The sequence below is a fragment of the Pseudonaja textilis genome, chromosome 16 (genome assembly GCF_049901715.1).
Source record: "Pseudonaja textilis isolate UNSWEBS1 chromosome 16, rPseTex1.2, whole genome shotgun sequence".
Lineage (NCBI taxonomy): Eukaryota > Metazoa > Chordata > Lepidosauria > Squamata > Elapidae > Pseudonaja > Pseudonaja textilis.
Window position 1 is genome coordinate 9,103,092 of NC_142005.1, and position 17,887 is coordinate 9,120,978.

The 17,887-nt window shown below is 50.9% G+C and overlaps 1 protein-coding gene across 5 annotated transcripts in view; it reads right to left on the reverse strand.

Moving 5' to 3' along the window:
* GATAD2B (GATA zinc finger domain containing 2B) overlaps positions 1-17,887 on the reverse strand; it is a 38,664-nt gene that overhangs the window by 20,404 nt on the left and 373 nt on the right. The window contains exon 1 of one of the 5 annotated variants that reach the window (XM_087914232.1): positions 7,410-7,816. The exons of 3 other annotated variants lie outside the window; for them this stretch is intronic. The gene's annotated coding sequence lies outside the window, so the exon portion shown is untranslated. Of the gene's footprint in view, positions 1-7,409; positions 7,817-17,887 lie in introns of those variants that run through there. One more of the 5 variants, XM_087914233.1, reaches the window with a different exon arrangement.

Below are 17,887 nucleotides of genomic sequence, written 5' to 3' on the forward strand. Positions count from 1 at the left end.
CAGCATCCAAGCTATCTTGGCCTAGCAAACAGTCCACCGATTGGACAAATGCTCCATCATTCTTCTTACAAGTACATTTTCAGGTTGACCAATCAAAACTAGTCATCATCTGTTTTCTTCTCGATTTACAAAACAAAACTGGAAATATTTAACCCCCAAAGGATAAAGGCTACCTAATTTCAAGTGGATTCTTGAAGGATCTTTCTTGACTGGAGAAGTCTACCTAAATAGAGAAGGGTCAAACTAGAGAAGGGGTCACATCCCTAGAGCAAGGGTCTTCCAACCTTGGCAAGTTTTAAAGACTTGTGGACTTCCACTCCCAGAATTCTTGAGCTAACACGACTGGAGGAGGAGGAATTCTGGGAGTGGAAGTCCACAAGTCTGAAAGCTGTTGAGTTTGAAGACCCCCTGCCCTAGAGTGATACTGCCATTCAACTTGGGGTGGGGGAGTAGGGAAAGGGTATTTTACAATAACACCTTCACACCTGCGGATCGGCCGGATCCGCATTGGCAGGGTTAGCGTAATACGGGTAAGCGGGGGGGGGGGGAGAATTTATTGGGTTCTTGAACGCAACTTCTGCAAAAGGTCAGTCCAGGTATCTTGTCGGAGGACTTAAGCTCCTCTATGTCTTATTTTTAAGTGTATTATTGTCTGGGGTTGGGGGGAATTTAGAGTCTGCTTTGCTTTTGTCCTGCTATCGAGAAAAGATTCCTTTTGAAATACCAAGTTTCAAGAGTTTTTACTTTCTTGAGTAAGGAGGAGAGAGGCCGGGCCTTAAAGGAGGGCTCCATTGCAGTCGTAACTTGTGGGCTACCTGTATTAAAGGTATTTCTGGTGGATAGCAGGGATCGGCAACCTTAAAACACTCAAAAGAGCCATTTGGACCCGTTTCCCACAGAAAAGAAAATGCCGGGAGCCACAAAACTGATTCTTTCCCGAGCAGCCACAAAACTAGCATATAAAGTTGAATTGAAGATTCTTGTTTTCTTCGGAAACTTATTTTTTCTTGGATTTATCCATGGTTTAGCCTACCAGGGGTTGAACAGCTCAATAAATCGCATGCCGGAGGGTGTCGCACACTGGCAGTTGTGACGCGTATTTTTGAGAGACAAGAAGCCGTAGCAGAGGGAGGGAAAGAGCCACCCGCGGCTCCAGAGCCGCGGGTTGCTGACTTCTGGTCTAGGGGGGAAAAAAGGTCAGCAGCCCTTGGACCAGGTCTGCTTGTTTCAGCAAACCAGGATTTGGAGAAAAACCCGAGGGCTCCAGGGAGGGATGTTGAACGAGACCCAGACGCCGTCAAGCCATAGCTTGGTTTTCTTCCTCTAAGGGCTGTGAGAAAAAAAAAAAAGCAGGATTTGAAAGATTCCCTGTTCTACGAAGGGAGTCGGATCAGCCCCTCAAGCCAGCTTTCCTATAGGGTCCTGGAAGTGAACCTCCCGCCCCCGCCCCCCCCCGATCTGGAAAAGACTGGGGGGTGGGGGGTGGGGTGAGAAAGCCTTTTGGAATTAAGCAAGTTAAGACATGCTCAGGAGGAGATATGCAAAATTATATGCATGCTCTTTCTTTCTCTTTCTTTCTTTTTCTTTCTTTCTTTCTTTTCTCTCTTCCACCCTCCCTCTTTCTCTTCCTTCCTTTCTCTTTCTCTTTTCTTTCTTTTCTTTCTTCCTTCCTCTTTCTCTTCCTTACTTCTCGTTCTTTCTCTTTTCTTTTTTCCTCCCTCCTTTTCTTCCTTCCTCTTTCTCTTCCTTCTCTTTCTCTCTTTTCTTCCTTTTTCCTCCCTCCCTCTTTCTCTTCCTTCCTTCTTTCTTTTTTTCCTCCCTCTTTCCTTTCTTCCTTTTTTTTCTCTATCTCTCCTTTCTTTCTTTCTTTCTTTCTTTTTTCTTTCTCTCTTTCTTTCTTTTCTTTTTCCCTCCCTCCCTTTCCTTTCTTCCTTCCTCTTTCTCTTCCTTTTTTTTCTCTCTATCTCTCTTTTCTTTCTTTCTTTCTTTCTTTCTTTCTTTCTTTCTTTCTTTCTTTCTTTCTTTCTTTCTTTCTTTCCTTTCTTTCTTTTTCTTTCTTTCTTTCTTTCTTTCTTTCTTTCTTTCTTTCTTTCTTTCTTTCTTTCTTTCTTTCTTTCTTTCCCCCCCCTCCCCCCTCCTCCTCCGCCTCTCTCCCTTCCTTCCTCCCCTCTCTTTCCTTCTGGGGTTTTTAAAGAAGAAACCAAACAGCCACTTATCTGAAACAGTCTAGGTTCTCTTGCTTGAGCAGAGGGGCTGGACTAGAAGACCCCAAATGGGGTGTCTCCCCCCACCCCACCCCCGAGATGGCAAGGAGCGAATTACACGTTCTTTGGGGGGTGGGGGGGGGTGGGGAGGTGGCAAAGCAACAGGCTGGTTGGGGAAAGGAGCTGAAGAAGCTTCTTAGATGAAGAAGCGAAACGTCTTCAAAGAAAACGCAGGCCGGCCAGTGGACTCTTGGGGGGGGGGGGGGGAATAAAGTACTTTTGGGACAACCAGGACTTAAGTGATGGAGGGAGACGTTTAATTATCGGGTGTTTTTTCTTCCCACCTTCCTTTCCAGCTGGTCCTGCAGACCCTTCCTTTGGGGGTACTGGGGAGGGGCTGCCTCTTTCTCTCTCTCTCTCTCTTGCTTTCTCCTTTTCTCTCTCTCTCTCTCTCTTTCCCTTTCTCTCTCTCTCCCTCCTCCTCTCTCTTTCACTGTCTCCCCTCCTCTCTTCTCTGGCTCCCTGCCAATCCTGGATCTCTCTCTCTCTCTCTTTCTCTCCTTTTTTCTCTCTCCCTTTCTCCCTCTCTTTATTTCTCTCCCTCCCTTTCTCTCTATTTCTCTCTTCACTCCTCTCTCCCCCCTTTCTCTCTCTACTCCTCTCTTTCTCTCTGTCTCCCGTCCCCTCTCTCTCTAGCCCTCCGCCCGCTTGGATCTCTCTCTCTCTCTCTCTCTGTCTCTCCTTCTCTCTCTCTCTCCAACTTCTCGGCGCGTGGCTAAAAGCGGAAAAGCTGCGTGTGTGCCGGGAAAAAAAAGATGCATTTCGAGACACAACGCACAAAATGGCTGTCTCCCAAGGCGCACAGCCGTTTCCATACAATGCTATAAAAAGGACAATTTCCTAAAAAGGAGAACCGGGGAACTGGCAGCCAGCAGGTTATGGAGGACAGGCAGGGGGTCTAGAGAGAGAAACAGAGAGAGAGAGAGAAAGAGAGAGAGAGAAAGAGAGAGAGAGAGAGAGAAAGAGAGAGAGAGAAAGAGAGAGAGAGAGGAGGAGGGAAATGCCAGCAGATTAAATCAATCAGCTCCCTGGATCCAGTCCAGATCCCTGGTTTGTCCTTCTGGATGGACTCTCTCTCTCTCTCTCTTTCTTTCTCTCTCTCTTTCTCTCACAATGCCAGCGATGGCTCCTTAAGGCATGGGGGGAGGGAAGGAAGGGAGAACCTGCCCGCTCCGCAGCCAGAGATGGAAACCCCCTCCCCAAAATGCAGCTCGCCTGCTTTCGAGGGGTCTGTGATCCCCCCCCCCACCCTCCGTAGCCAGGAAAAAATAAATTTTTTTAAAAAAGCCAAGCCAAGCCTTGGATTTTAGATTGGGGGTCTCCCCGGAGGGTCGTGGGTGGGTTTTTTTTTCTTCTTCTTCTTCTTCAAAAACTTGCCGAGATGGAGGAGGAGGAGGAGGAGGAGGGGGGGAGAACGCCCCCTCCCCAAAGAAATGGAAACTTGTGGAGTGCGAATCAGCTGCCTTCTTCCTCCTCTCCTCCTCCTCCTCCTCCTCCTCCTCTCCCTCCCTCGAGTTTTGGGAAGGGGGAGAATTGGGGATTTTAAGGGGAGGTCTCGAAGGACGCAGGGGGGATGGGGATCCACCTCCCCAAAAAGGGATCCCGAAGGCCCAGGGAAGGGATCTCGGAACCAGAAGGGATCTGGTTCTTCTAAAGCAGAGATCCCCAAACTTGGCAGCAACTTTGAAGACTCGGGGGGACTTCAACTCCCAGAATTCTCCCCGGCCAGCATAGCTCGCTCTCTTGCAATCCCTTCCTCTGCAATCTCTCTCCACTTTAGGAGGTTAAGAGAGAGAGAGAGAAAAAAAAGAAACAGACACGGCTGGCTGGGGAATTCTGGGAGTTGAAGTCCCCGAGTCTTAAAAGTTGCTGCCAAGTTTGGGAAGGACTGTTCTAAAGGGCCCGAAATTATTACGGCTGGTCCGAAATTAGCACCGTTTCCAGCAGAATCTGAAGCCCAAAATGCGAAGTGAAAAAGGCCTGTTTGCTTCGACAGGCGGTCCTCGACTTACAACGGTTCGCTTTAGTGGCCGTCCAGGGTTACGACGGCACTGGGGGGGGGGAGAAAGCAACGGACGACTGGTTTTCCCTTCCACCTCTTATCTTTCCAGCATCCCCAGGGCAACTGGCTTGTATTTATGACGGTCGCAGCGTTCCAACTTCACAAATGCAAGGATTCACTGAACAACAAGCGGCGAGAAACGCCGTAAAACCGGGACAAACGCACCGAATGCGCTTTCACTTAACAACACCAATCTGGCGCTCCGTTTTTATATATATATATATATATATATATATATATATATTGCATATTATATATTATGCATATTATTACATGCATGCAATTCAGGAGCCTGAACCCCAAACCACTCAACTTATAATTTTAGAGAACCCCGCAAAGCAAAATCTTGCAAAAACGTAAAGAAGAAAATCCGCCAGCGGAGCGAATATAAACTCCCGGCGTTCCTTGCGTGACTTTTCATCCAAGTTTCTCTGACCCAAATCTCCAGATCTGAGAGAGAGAGAGAGAGAAAAAGAGAGAGAGAGAAAGAGAGAGAAAAGACTTTTTCTTAGGGGCGCCGGGGTGCAGATTCTGCTCAATTTTCTCTAAACAAAAATTTCTCTAAACGAAAAAAAAAAATACATTCCACGAACGAGCAGGGAAATTTTTTACAGAGCTTTTTGCAAAGACCGCGGTTGAAATTACAAATTATGACATGAAGGGCTAAGACGACGAAAGTTTGCCAAGTTTCGGAGCCTGAATTACATTCGGAGCAATTACAGACAAGTCCTCAACGTACGACCACAATGGAGCCCAGGATTTATGTAGCTAAGCGAGATGTTTGTGGAGTGAGGTTCGTCCCGCTTACGGCCTTTTGCGGCCATGTTTGGGCAAATCAGCGAAATCGCTGCGAAATGAGTAACACGGTCGTTAAAAGAAATCCCTCCCCCCGGGACGCCGCCACCGTCATAAATGTGAGTCGGTGGCCAAACCTGGATCATGGGACCATGGGGAAGTCTGCGATGGTTGTGTGAATAACGTTCGTCCATCTTTTTCTTTTTCCCCAGCAACGTCGTAACTTGGAACAGTCACTAAGCAAAGCATTGTAAGTCAAGGAGGACCTGTGTAATCCGTTCTGGGAGTTGAAGTCCAAACCTTTTAATGCTGCTGGGGGTTGAGAAGGGCAGAACCATCGTCCATTCTGATGTTCACCCAACATGCGACACCCGTCTGAAATCTAGCCGCGGCGACGACTTTCACGCGGGAGCAGGAGGAGAGGGACACTGTGCATGTGCAGAGTGCCTCTTAAAACTCCTGCCTGCAGGGGGAGGGGGTAGAGAAACTCCATGGCCAAAAAGGGCAACTGGGTTGCCACCGGGCTTTTCCAAAGCCACCTAAAACCCCCAACTTCTCCGCTAAGTAAGTCGTCTCGACTTACGACGGCAAAAACGAGCCCCCAAATTTCCGCTGCTAAGCGAGACCACGACGGGTTGGAGCTTTGCCCCGGGGAAGGGAATCCCTGCAAGTTGTTAAGTGAGCCGCCTGGCCATTCAGTGAATCGGGGCTTCCCTCCCGCCCCCCCCCGCCTCCCCGTTGGCTTTGGCTCGTTGAGACGGTTGCAAAACTCCCCGGCCGTCATAAATACGAGACAGTTGCCCAGGCAGCTGAACGATCACGTGTGACCGGGGGGGGAATGCCACGAGGGTGGGAAAGAGCCCGTAAGTCGCACGTTTTTTCTCCCGTTGCCACTTTGGTCCCTAAACGAACCGTCGTAAGTTGGAGGACCACCTCTCCTCAAATCCAAAATCGCCAAAAAAAAAAAAAACCCGCGAAGGGAAAAAAAAACCACCCAGAATTTTTTTGGGGGAGGCAATCAAACCGCGATCTTTTCGTTTCCTGCGCCGAGAAAGAGGGGAGAAGTCGGTTAAGGGGGTGGAGGAGGAAGGGGGTTTGACACCCCCCACCCCATGAAAAATGGGAGGGAAAAAGGGGGGAAAGGGGGGAAAAAGACACACACAAAAAAAACCCAACTTGGGACCGTCTCCCTCCTCTTTCCGGAGGCCAACGCAAAGCCTCGCAGACGGATGGACGGACGGACGGAGGGACGGAGGGATGGACGGACGGAGGGAGGGGTAGGTGGGTTTCCAGCCCTCTCCCCTCCTTCCTTCCTTCCTCCCCCCCCTCCTCGTGACGCAGCCCGCCTTATATAAGAAGGCTGCTCGGCCGCAAGGGAAGGCCTGTCCTTCTCGCCTCTCTTTGCGCGCACACACACACACACACACGTTGCTTTTGTATATGTGTGTGCGTGTCTGCGCGTCCGTGTGTGTGCGCGCACACATCCAGAGTTCCAGCCCCTGGCAGCTGGCCAGCCTCCCACCCCTTCCCAGTGCCTCCCATTCACAGAGCTGGGTTGTAGCTGACATGAAGGAGAGAGGAAGGGGAGGGTGGAAAGGAGGAGGAGGAGGAGGAGGAGGAGGAGGAGGAAGAAGAGGGGGCGAGCGCGAGGGAGGGATAAGGAGGAGAAGGCGGCTCGGGGGGGATTTGATCCAACTATCAGCACGCCAGGCAGACAATAGAAGGCATTCGCCCGGCACCGGGGGGGGGGGAGGAAGAGGAAGGGGGAGAGCTTCCTTAACCCCTCCCCTTCCCCACCTTTTTGACCTGGGGGTGGGTGGGTGGGTAGAGGGTGATGGGAGTGGGGAAACCCGCCCCCGGTTTCTGCTCTCCAGAACCGGGGAGCAGAGGGATGCGCAAATAGACGACGCCTCGAATCCAGGATGGGAAGGAGGGAGAGGAAAAGGGAGAAGAAGAAGAAGAAGAAGAAGAAGAAGAAGAAGAAGAAGAAGAAGAAGAAGAAGAAGAAGAAGAGAAAAAAAAAGAACTGTTAAAGAGAGGGAAGGATTCAAGAGAGAGAGAGAGAGAGAGAGAGAGGGAGAGGGAAGATGGAGGAGAGATGAATTTGGGGACAGTCTCGGCTGATTCCCGCGCCGCCGCTACACTCCCCCCGTTTTTTTTCCCTTGGAGGGCTGCACTGTTTTGGTTTGGGCTTCCCCAAAGAAAGAAAGGAAGGAAGGAGGGAAAGGAGAGAGGGGAGGGATAGAGAGAGAGAGGGGGAACCAAGAACTGCCCCAACGGGTACTTACAGGTAGTGGCTTCTATGACCCTCCTTGGCTTAGAGGGGGGCGGGCAGACAGATGGAAGGGCAGCCGAAGAAGCGAGCCAAGAGGGCAGAGGGCGGGTGAGACCGGGGTGGGGGGCGTGGGGGGTGGCGGGAGGGGGGTGTCCCCCTTTCAGCACCAGAAGCCCCTGCGGTGCAAGAGGGGTGGCCGCGGCGTGCCATCCCCCTCCAGGGACCAGCCCGAGCCCAGCCGCCACCAAACGGGCACGTCGCTGCCAATCATCTGTGGTGCCGTTATATTAAACAAAAGAAAGAGGGGGGAGAAGTGGGTGAGAGAGAGAGAGAGAGAGAGAGTGAGTGAGAGAAAGAGAGAGAGAGAGAGAAAGAGAGAGAGAGAGAGAGAGAGAGAGAAGGCTGTACTTTTACCCATGATGCTTAGCGGAGGCAGGGGAGAGGAAGGCGGGTGGGGGGAATAAAAAAATAAAAAAATAAAATAAAGCCAGTTGCAACCGGTTTTTAACCTCAGGACATGGAATTATTGCTTAAAAAAAAAAAAAAAGAAAGAAAGAAAGAAAGAAAGAAAGAAAGAAAGAAAGAAAGAAAGAAAGAAAGAAAGAAAGAAAGAAAGAAAGAAAGAAAGACGTAAGTTGCACGGTGGCATCCACGGAGGCGCCCACCCCTGATCCTTCCTTGCCTGGCACTGGTGGGGGCCGTTAGCTGGACTTCCCCCCACAGTGGAAAGGAGAGGCTGGCACCCCGCCAAACTTGGCCTCCCGTTTCGTAAGGGCGAACTTTTCCTGGCGGGGTCGTCTTTGGAGAAGAGGAGGAAGAGGAGGAAAGGGGGGGAAAAAAAAAAGGAGGAAGAGAAGTCGGAAGGAGCAGTTGGACCCATGGAAAAGGCAAAGCGTTTTCCGCCCGGCGTAGCCGCTGGCAAGGCCACGGGGCCCACGGACGAATCGGTCCACGGGGCCTTTTGCCAACTTGGGGAGGGGGGGGGAGGCATTCTGTGTTGTTTTTTTCCCTTCTTAAAAATAAAATTTAAAAGTTGCCGTGCGACGGACGGGAGTGCCAGGGGAAACGTCGCCCGTTCCAGATGTGCTGGGATGCCACCTTCCCACCCCTGATAGGAATGATAGCGACAAATATCTCGCAAAAGGCAGCTTGGCCTCAGGAGGGCCTACCTCCGTCAAAAATATCTTTCATAGGACGAAACCGCCACATCTACCCCTGCCAGGTCCTCAGGAAGGACTCTGGGGGGTGGACGAAGAGACCCGATCCAGGCTGGACAGGCTGGACATCTGGACGAGGGTGCCAGCCCCCCCCCTTCATGAGACGCGCCGCCTGGCTCCAGCCATTGGCACCCCAGAGTTTCGCAAACGTGGCAACTTTTCAGACCCGTGGACGCCGGTGCCTAGAATTCTGGGAGTCCACGGGGCTTCAAAGTGGCCAAGGTTAAGTAACCCTGATTAAACGTCTCGGCTAGTTGGAAAGACCTGACTCCGATCAGAATTTGTCCCACGGCTCGGGGATCCGTGGAGATGGCACACCGGTCTGGAAGATACAGCTGGCTGGCAGGACCCGGGGCTGCCCCATGGATTCACCTCTGGCCTGGTGGGATGAATGGATGAATGAGTGAGTGAGTGAATGAATGAATGAATGAATGGCCAGCTTTGGGATGAGGAGGAGGACAGTCTCTGGGAATGGAAGCTAACATGGACCTGGAGAACTCGGGGGGGAATTCCAGGGGTTCCCCCAAAGGAGTCAAGCTGTTCTCCAAAGCAGCTGAAGGCAGGACAAGAAGCAACGGAGGGAAACTAACCCAGGAACCAGGAAGGAAGGAGAAATTTCCTGACAGGGAGGATAATTCACCTGTGGAACAACTTGTCTCCAGAAGCTGTGAATGCTCCCACACTGGAAGTTTTTAAGAAGATGTCGGATAACCCTTTGTCTGAAGGGGTGCAGGGTTTCCTGCCTAGGCAGGGGGGTTGGACTAGAAGACCTCCAAGGTCCCTTCCAACTCCGCTGTTTGGTTGATAAACCCCAGTTAGATGGAGCAGGTCCTTCAAACAAATCAAGGAACACGCTTAAGAACCTACATTTAAAGTGAAATAAACTTATTCTTTGCTTGGTTTGCAAAAAAGCAGAACAGCCCTGCTTTGACACGACCGCTCTGCTCAGTTTCCAGGAAGAGAACTGACGAAGGCATTAAAAGAGTCCCCCCGGATGATAGCGGTGCGGGAAATGGCTGAGTCACCTTCTTCCTAGCTCCCTGCAAGAAGAAAGCTAGCCAAACAGGGAAGAACGGCGGAGCAAGAAACGTTTGTGACGGGGAGACCCAGTCACGCAGGAAATAGAGGAAACCCTTAAAGCTTCCTGTGTCCCAACTGCTGATGTCCTGCAGCGTATAAATTTAATAAAAAATACACATCGCATCTCTCTCTAACGATGGGGGTCACCCAAGCCCCCTTCAAAGTATTTCAGGGCCTTTCCGGAGTTAAGTTTTGGGCCGATCAGAGTCAAGAAATCACAAACCAACGGAAGCTTCTACATCTGAGCAGGCCAAGGAGTCAAAATTGGCTAATTTGGGAGCGGAATCCATCCATTTCAAGGTTCCTTTAAAAAAAAAGGGGGGTACCAGAGAAAAAGGCATCTCTATTTGCCATAGGTTAAAAAAAAAACAAAAACTATTTTAACAGGACAAGAAATAACGTTCCTTTTTTAAAAAAAAAACGATTTAGGAAGCGGAAGGAGAAAAAGTAAACTGATTTTTTCCTAAGATGTTTCGACTTTCTGTCTACTTGAAAGGAACTAAAATGGGATGAAAACACACGCCCTGTGGTTGGCTTTAATTAGAGGTAGGGTGGTGTCTTGTTGGGTTTTTTTTTTAGCTGATCACAAGTTTGCTTTTAATCGATTCAACTTTAGCTGTTTAAACCTCCCAAAGGGTGAAAATACTCTGCAAATAACCGTACTTCCCCAAACCGGTTAATTTCCTACTAACTTTAACGTTATTGTTTTATTCTTTTCATGTTTTGTACTGTTGCTTTGATCGAGCAGCCCAGAATCACGTGAGTGATAGCGAGACGGGCGGCCCTATAAATTTAATATGTGCATCAATAAATATTGTGGGTTAGGCCCCGTTCATAGAGAGTCTGTTTGGCTTAACCTGGCCTGGAATGGGAAGCGAGAAAAGTAATTTAATAATTACGGCTGCAGCAACTGTATTTTCTCTCTGCTACCAAACAGGGACAGAATCGTCCAAATTCTGCACTCACAATTATGCAAATTCACATCTGGAGACCACGGGTTGCTCTGTTCTAGCTGATAAAAATACTGTATTAATAAATGGGAAATCACCCATAGTTTTGCTACGTTAAAGAAGGTCTAGGGGTGACATGACAGCCATATTCCAATATTTGAAGGGCAAAAAAACAGAGGGGTCAACCTACCCTTCAAAGCACCTGGAGGCAGGACAAGAAGCAATGGATGGAAACTCACCCAGGAGAGAAGCGACCTGGAATTAAGGAGAAACTGCCTAATGGTCAGGACAATTAACCAGTGGAACTGCCTGCCACCAGAAGCTGTGGGTGGTCAATCACTGGAGGTTTATTTTTCTCGCTTCCCATTCCAGGCCAGGCTAAGCCAAACAGACTCTATGTGAACGGGGCCTAACCCGCCATATTTATTTATTTTTGTCTGAAATGATGCAGGTTCTCCTGCTTGAGCAGGGGGCTGGACTGGATGACCTCCAAGGTTCCTTCCCACTTGGTAGTCTTACTTTTTTTAAGGAATCTCTCAGGGATACCGTCCCCTTAGAGAAATTAGACCGCATCAGCCCGCGCTTGGCAGAATGCCGAGCGTTCAATGAATCCAAGCAAGGCTTCTGCACAACTTTACAAAAAGCCAACGAACCAGGCTTAAAACGGTGCAAATCGAGGTGGGTTTACCTGAACCCAAACCCAGGGAGTTCCACGCAAGCTCAGGATACCAAAGCGTTCGACGAAAAAAATTGCGCAAAAAAAGAGACGGTGGAACCGCGTATCAAATCGCAAGCCAGCGAATCGACATCCTATCGCAAGACAGTCCAAACTCTGAATTTATTTAACCCGGCGGCCCATTCAATGACGTTTTTGTAAGGAGGACAAATCCACCTAGAACCGCTTATAAAAGATTTTTCTCCAAAAAAACAGGAAGGAAAAAAAAAAAGAAGTCAAACTTAAGATAACTTTCACACACACACACCCCACCACTCCAGTAAAATAGCATCACCCAAGTGGTTCTACTTAGCAGGTCAAGAATGAAATAAGACACGCTGCCAAATTGGTTTGTCTCAATAGCAAAGAGAGGGAATTCCCGTGTAGTTTTAAGGGTTTTGAGTGGCTGAACGTGGAAGGTGGGTTTTCTTTTCCGCAGCGAGGGGGAAAAATAGAAAAAAAAGACCAATCAATATATAAAAACATCCTCGTTTTGTTCTCACGGCCCAGGCAGAATTTGGTTGCATTAAAATATTACTGGCTTTTATTGAGCAAAGGGGAACCGCTGCCATCTTTACGCAACCGGAGGCAATTCGGAGTAGCTGAAAAGCACCAGGGTCTCTCCTCCATACTGGCTCAAATGACAGGTGAGACATAATAAAGATTTTAGGTTTTGGAAAGTTGGAGAGGTGTAGGTAACTTTGCCTACCACCCCCCCAGACCCCCTGCCCCGACTTAAGAGGTCTGGGACTGCCCCATGGAGTTCACACACGACTTTGGGTCCGCTTTCACACCTCAATCCCTATTTGCTTTGCAACACACTTGACTTGGCTCAAACCACCTGCAGGAAACTGGAGGCAACAGGCTTTAAAAAAGGCAAAACGTCCTGGCTTCCCGTCAGTTAAACGAACCAGGCCTGGCACGACCCCTGCCCATCGCCAGGTCTCTGAGTGGGGTGGTGCACCTTGGTATATCCAGTGCCAGCCGGTTGGCGCCGGTTCTTGCCACCTGGGGTCTCCGCTCTCTAAAAAAGTAGGGTCCAGTTCTTAGAAGAGGGTTCAGGACAGGGGAGGTGAAGCGGAACCCGGTTCCTATTTTAGCTGAAAGGAAAGGAACGGCAGAAATGGGGGTCTGGCTAGTCTAGTGAAAAGGAGGACTAGGGGTGACAGGATAGCAGTGTCCCAATATTTGAGGGGCTGCCCCAAAGAAGAGGGGTGGCGGGGGGTGGGTGTCAATCTATTCTCCAAAGTAGGATAAAGGAGAAATGGATGGGAACTAACTCAACCAAGGAGAGGAGTTGTCTAGAACTAAGGAGAAACTTCCTAATCGTGAGGACAATGAACCAGTGGAACGTCTGGCCTCCAGAAGTTGTGCGGTGCTCTATCACGGGGGGGGGTTTGGAAGAAGAGACTGGAGAGCCGTTTCTCTGGAGTGGTGTAAGGTCTCCTGCCTGAACAGGGGGTTGGACTAGAAGACCTCCAGGGTCCCTTCCAGCTTGGTTATTCTATTATTCTTTTTTTTGCTTCCTTCCTTCCTTCCATTCATCTCCTTCTTTCCTTTCCTTCCTTCCTTCCTTCCATCATCTCCTTCCTTCCATTATCTCCTTTCTTCCTTCCTTCCTTCCTTCCTTCCATCCATCCATCCATCATCCTTCCTTCCTTCCTTCCTTCCTTCCTTCCTTCCTTCCTTCCTTCCTTCCTTCCTTCCATCCATCCATCCATCATCTCCTTCCTTCCTTCCTTCCTTCCTTCATCTCCTTCTTTCCTTCCTTCCTTCCTTCCATCATCTCCTTCCTTCCATTATCTCCTTTCTTCCTTCCTTCCTTCCTTCCATCATCCATCCATCCATCCATCCATCCATCCATCCATCCATCCATCCATCATCTCCTTCCTTCCTTCCATCCATCCATCCATCCATCCATCCATCCATCCATCCATCCATCATCTCCTTCCTTCCTTCCTTCCTTCCTTCCTTCCATTATCTCCTTTCTTCCTTCCATCCATCCATCCTTCCATCGTCTCCTTCCTACTGGGCAGCCATTGGTCTGGGATGGGACGGGGATCCTCCTGCTTGCCAAAAAATCAAAAGTGATAATTCTCCCCTGTTCCCTGGCGAGGGAGGAGGGGGAAATCTCTCCGCTTCCAGATGTGTGTCTAATTGGCCCCCCTCCTGGCGGGCTGGGAACATCTGGAAGCACTAGTGCCTTTTGCCTTGTTGGATGGGAAGCGGACAGGAAGCGCGGCAGACAATGGGGGTCAGCCTGTCCGTGGCCCGATCTCCAGGGATGCCCCCAGGGGGGGGCGGGGGGGACACACACACACAGAAGCCCTGCCCCATTGCTAAGGTGGGGGGGAAATGGCTCCTTTAGGATAATGCTGGTCTAACCTGGCTTGCCATAAGGGATCCAGGTAGGTGAAAGCAGCGATAAAGGCAAGGATGAGAAAACCTGCAACGCGTGGCAGGGAGGCTCTACGGCGGGTGAAGGAGCCGCAGGAGGTTACAGGTAGTGCTCAACCGACGACGGTTCGTTTAGCGGCTGTTCGAAGTTGCAGCGGCGCTGGAAAGAGGGACTTGAGACCGTTTCTCACGCTTATGACTGGGGCAGCATCCCTATGGCCACCCGAGTCACCCCTGGATGCTTGGCAGCTGGTTCAAATTTACAACCGTTGCAGGCTCTTCTTCCTCCCCCCCACCCCGGGCAGGGGCTCCTGTGACCTTCTGACAAGCCAAGCCAAGCCGGATTCGCTTAACAACCGCGGTTCCAGCTTAAGATTCACTTAACAACCGCGCTCCCAGCTTAAGATTCACTTAACAACCGTGGCAAGGAAAGTCGCAAAATGGAGCAAGGCTCCCTTTAACACAACGTCTCACTGAGCAAGATACATTTCGGGCTCCGTGGTGGCCCTAAGTTGAGGACTACCTGGATAGGCTGCGTTTTTTTTCTCTCTCTCTCTCTCTCTCTCTCTCTCTCTCTCTCTCTTTCTGTCAAATGAGGGGAGGCCTTATTTCCAATTTAATTTTAGTGGGGCTGCCGAACCCCCGGCAGCTTCGTTGTCCTAGTCCGGCCTAAGTTGGCACGGAGATAGTCACTTATGCCGGCATAAAGAGGTTTATTTTTTTTAAAGGAGCCGGCAAAAGTTGAGCTGAGTATTCGGAGTATTCTTTCTCAAAACCCTTCTTGTTTCAGGAAGCTAAAAGAGAGAGAGAGAGAGAGATCAGTCCGTGCTGACTGATTGCTAATCTGGGGGTCAACCTGCACCCCCCCTCCCAAATTGGGGAGGGGGGGGAAATATGCCAATTAGATAGCAGGGAGGAAAATTAGCAACTCAACCGGACCGTCGATTGCAGTGGGGTGGCCCTCTTTCTACAACGGACGTGACTTATGACCGTAAAGGCACTGAACGGGGCAAGGGAGGTCGTAAAAGGGGACAAAGCTCACTTCACGCCCGTCTCACGCTCAAGTCCGCGGAAATGGTGCGGCTGAGGACCCCCCGCGCGACTGGTCCATTCAGCAGAAGAGAAGATGGGGGCGTCAGGAAAAGAGACCCCCAATGTTCGGCTTCCATGCTGCACAACAGCTGGGGTGGGTGGGTGGGCGGACACACAAGGCAGCCGCCCCCCAGAAAACAGATCAAAATAAAACTTTTCCTGGCTCCCCCCATTTCTATAAGCCAAGTTAAAATTTATTTCCCCTGCCGAGATTTGCATGGAACCTCTGGAAACAGCTGGAGGCCAAGGAGCGTCCTGGCCCCCCAAAAAAACCTTTTAGCACCCACCTCTGCAATTTGCTGTGTGTGCAAACACAAACACACACGCACACGCATACCACTCTACCACATTCGGCTCACGGGCTAGGGCGGGGCCCAGACATTCCAGCCATAATAATAATAATAATAATAATAATAATGATAATAATGATAATAATAATAATACCAATTTCTACCAGGGGCTTTTACTCCTCTCCATCTACCTGCCGGAGGTTCCTAAACGGATTCAACGGGATAAAGGGAATCCCTGGGGTGGAAGTGGGGGTGGGGGTAGGGGGAGAGATAGAAAGATCCCCCCCTCCCCAAAAAATCCCGGCCTGTTGCGCAAATGAGGCTGGGATCCTTTCTGGAAATAGATCCATTTTTGAGCCGTTGGGGATGGTGAAGGAGCAAGGGTCTCCGTTCAGGGTTTGCTCGTAATTGAGGGGGTCTTTTAGCTCATTGGGGGCTGGGTGGACGCTCTGCCCGCCGTCCCCAAGGGGGTGGGGGGCACGGAGAAGGGCTGCCAAGCAGGTGGGGACAATCCCCCAATTTTTCCCCCGTGTTCCTCCCCTCCCTCCTGCCAATTCCACCATCTCCGGTCAAAGAAGAAAAATTAACCCTTCAACTTCGGGGAGCGATGTGTCCCCCGCCCCCCGAATAAAATGTCCTCTCAGGAAGAGGAGGGGGAGACGAGGAGACACGGCGAGCTTTTGGGGTTCACCCCGGAGGGCGGGGAGGATCTTTCAGGCCCCAGGTGGGCCCGGGGCAAGGAAACACATGCACACACGCACACAAATCCTCCCCCTTCCTGTTTTTTTTCTTTTTCCTTCTTTTCCCAAGGCAATCAGCTTTTTCGTCTTGCCACCCACAAGAGGCGGCTTCTCGGGGGACGACAACGAGTGGGTTGAGGCATCAAGGCGGGCCGGGTGTAAAGAGGCGCGGGGGTGGGTGGGTGGGTGCCAAGACTCTCCCCCACCCCACGCCACTTCTCCCACCCCTAGGGAAGAAATGCCAAAATCCACAAGAGCGGAGAGGATCCAGGGAACAAAAAAAAGACCTTCCACCAGCAGCCACTCTCAAAACTCAAAATATTCAGAGTTTTCCACCGAGCTCAGGGTGGCAGAGGGAAAAATTTTGGGGACGGGGGGTGGGTGGGAGAGAGATACCCCACGGCCCTCTGAGTGTCCAGGGAAGAGAAGCCGGCTTGGCAAAGCCAAAGGGAGCCAGATACCCCTTTCTTCTCTGCTTTAGGGGTTCTGTCCCCCCCTCCAACCCAAAAAAGAAAGGGGTGAGGGATTAAAGGCAACATTTCACGCCGAGAGGATGGGCGTCCTTGAGACAGCAGAGTCTCTCCCCATCTGCTCCTCTCCAGGGTCCACTTCACTTCTGGGGGGGGGGACTTCCTGAACCCCCATCTCTCTCCCGACTGTCGAGAGCATCTCTCTGCCAAGGCAGCCCCTTGTGACCCCTTTGGGGAGGGGCTTTCTGCTCTGCGAGGCCTAGTTTTCTTCCCCGTCTCAGGCAGGTCTCTCCCCCGCTCCCCAACACTTGACACCCCCAAATAAAGGTCCTCCATAAAAACCCACAGAATTGGTTTTGGACCCCTTGGCACTCACGACTTCTTTCCAAACTGAGTCCCCTCCTGGTTGGGGGTGGGAGAAAATCACAGCCCCTTCCCCCTTTTCTAAAGAGCAAGGAAATAATAAATCCATAAAAATAATAAAACATCAAGCATTGTTTCGATAACCCAAATGGGGAAAGAGACCCCCTAATATTTGCAATAGAACTGACAACTGGAAGGGGGGGGGTCTGTTCAGTCTTTTACAGGGATGCCAAAGGCTTAGCCCCCCCCTCCCCCCAAAAAATTCTCCTGCCTAAAACGATCACACCACCATTTAAGAGGGCCTGGCAAGGATGCCGCCTCCACCCTGGGCAAGGCGCCCAGGGAAACCTTTTGATTTCGGACATTATCAGCCAGAGCTTCCGTCTCCGAGTCCCTCGGCGCCTCCCCCCTGGAGAGGCTTTTAGGGGCACCCCGAAACTCCAGCCAGCGTGCCTCCTGAAGAGCCAGGTTGCATTGCCCCCACATCCCCCCACGTCCCAGACGCCTGCCCCCCACCCCCAAATCCAGAGACTTTGCAAGCAGGAAGGCAGAAATGCCATGAATGAACCAAGCGGGGGAATGAATGAATGGGTGGCCCTTGTAATTGCATCCTCTTCCTCGACCCTTAAAAAGAAAAAAAGACCCATATGCCTGACCCACAGAGGCCTCCCCCCGCCCCAAAATCCAGAGGCCGCCCCCTTTTTTTCCGTCCTGAATTCCTCCCCCACTTATCCAATCCAAGATCAACAGCCCCCAAGGCTTCTTCTCCTCCCCACATCTGGCAACAAAGACCCCCAGGATCAAAAGCAAGGAGGGGGGAAGAGAGACCCCACTCATTCCCCCAGCCCCCAAATCCAGAGGCTGACCCCCTTTTTTTCTCTTGAACCCCCAATATCCAAGATCTCCAGGCAATTCAATAGCCCTCCTACCCCACATCTGGCAACAAAGACACCCCCAACCCAAAGTGGGGAGAGAGACCCCATTCATCCCCTCCCTCGCCCCCCAAGCCCAAGGGGGCTTTCTTAAAGGTGGGGAGGGGGCGCAGACAAGCGAGGGGAGCCAAAGATGTCGAATGGCCATAGGAAAAACCCCTGCCAGTGACTCTATGGGGAGGGGGCTGCTCCCCAACAAGGGGACCCCCGCCCCACGTGCCCCCCTAAGAGTGGGGTCTCCCTGG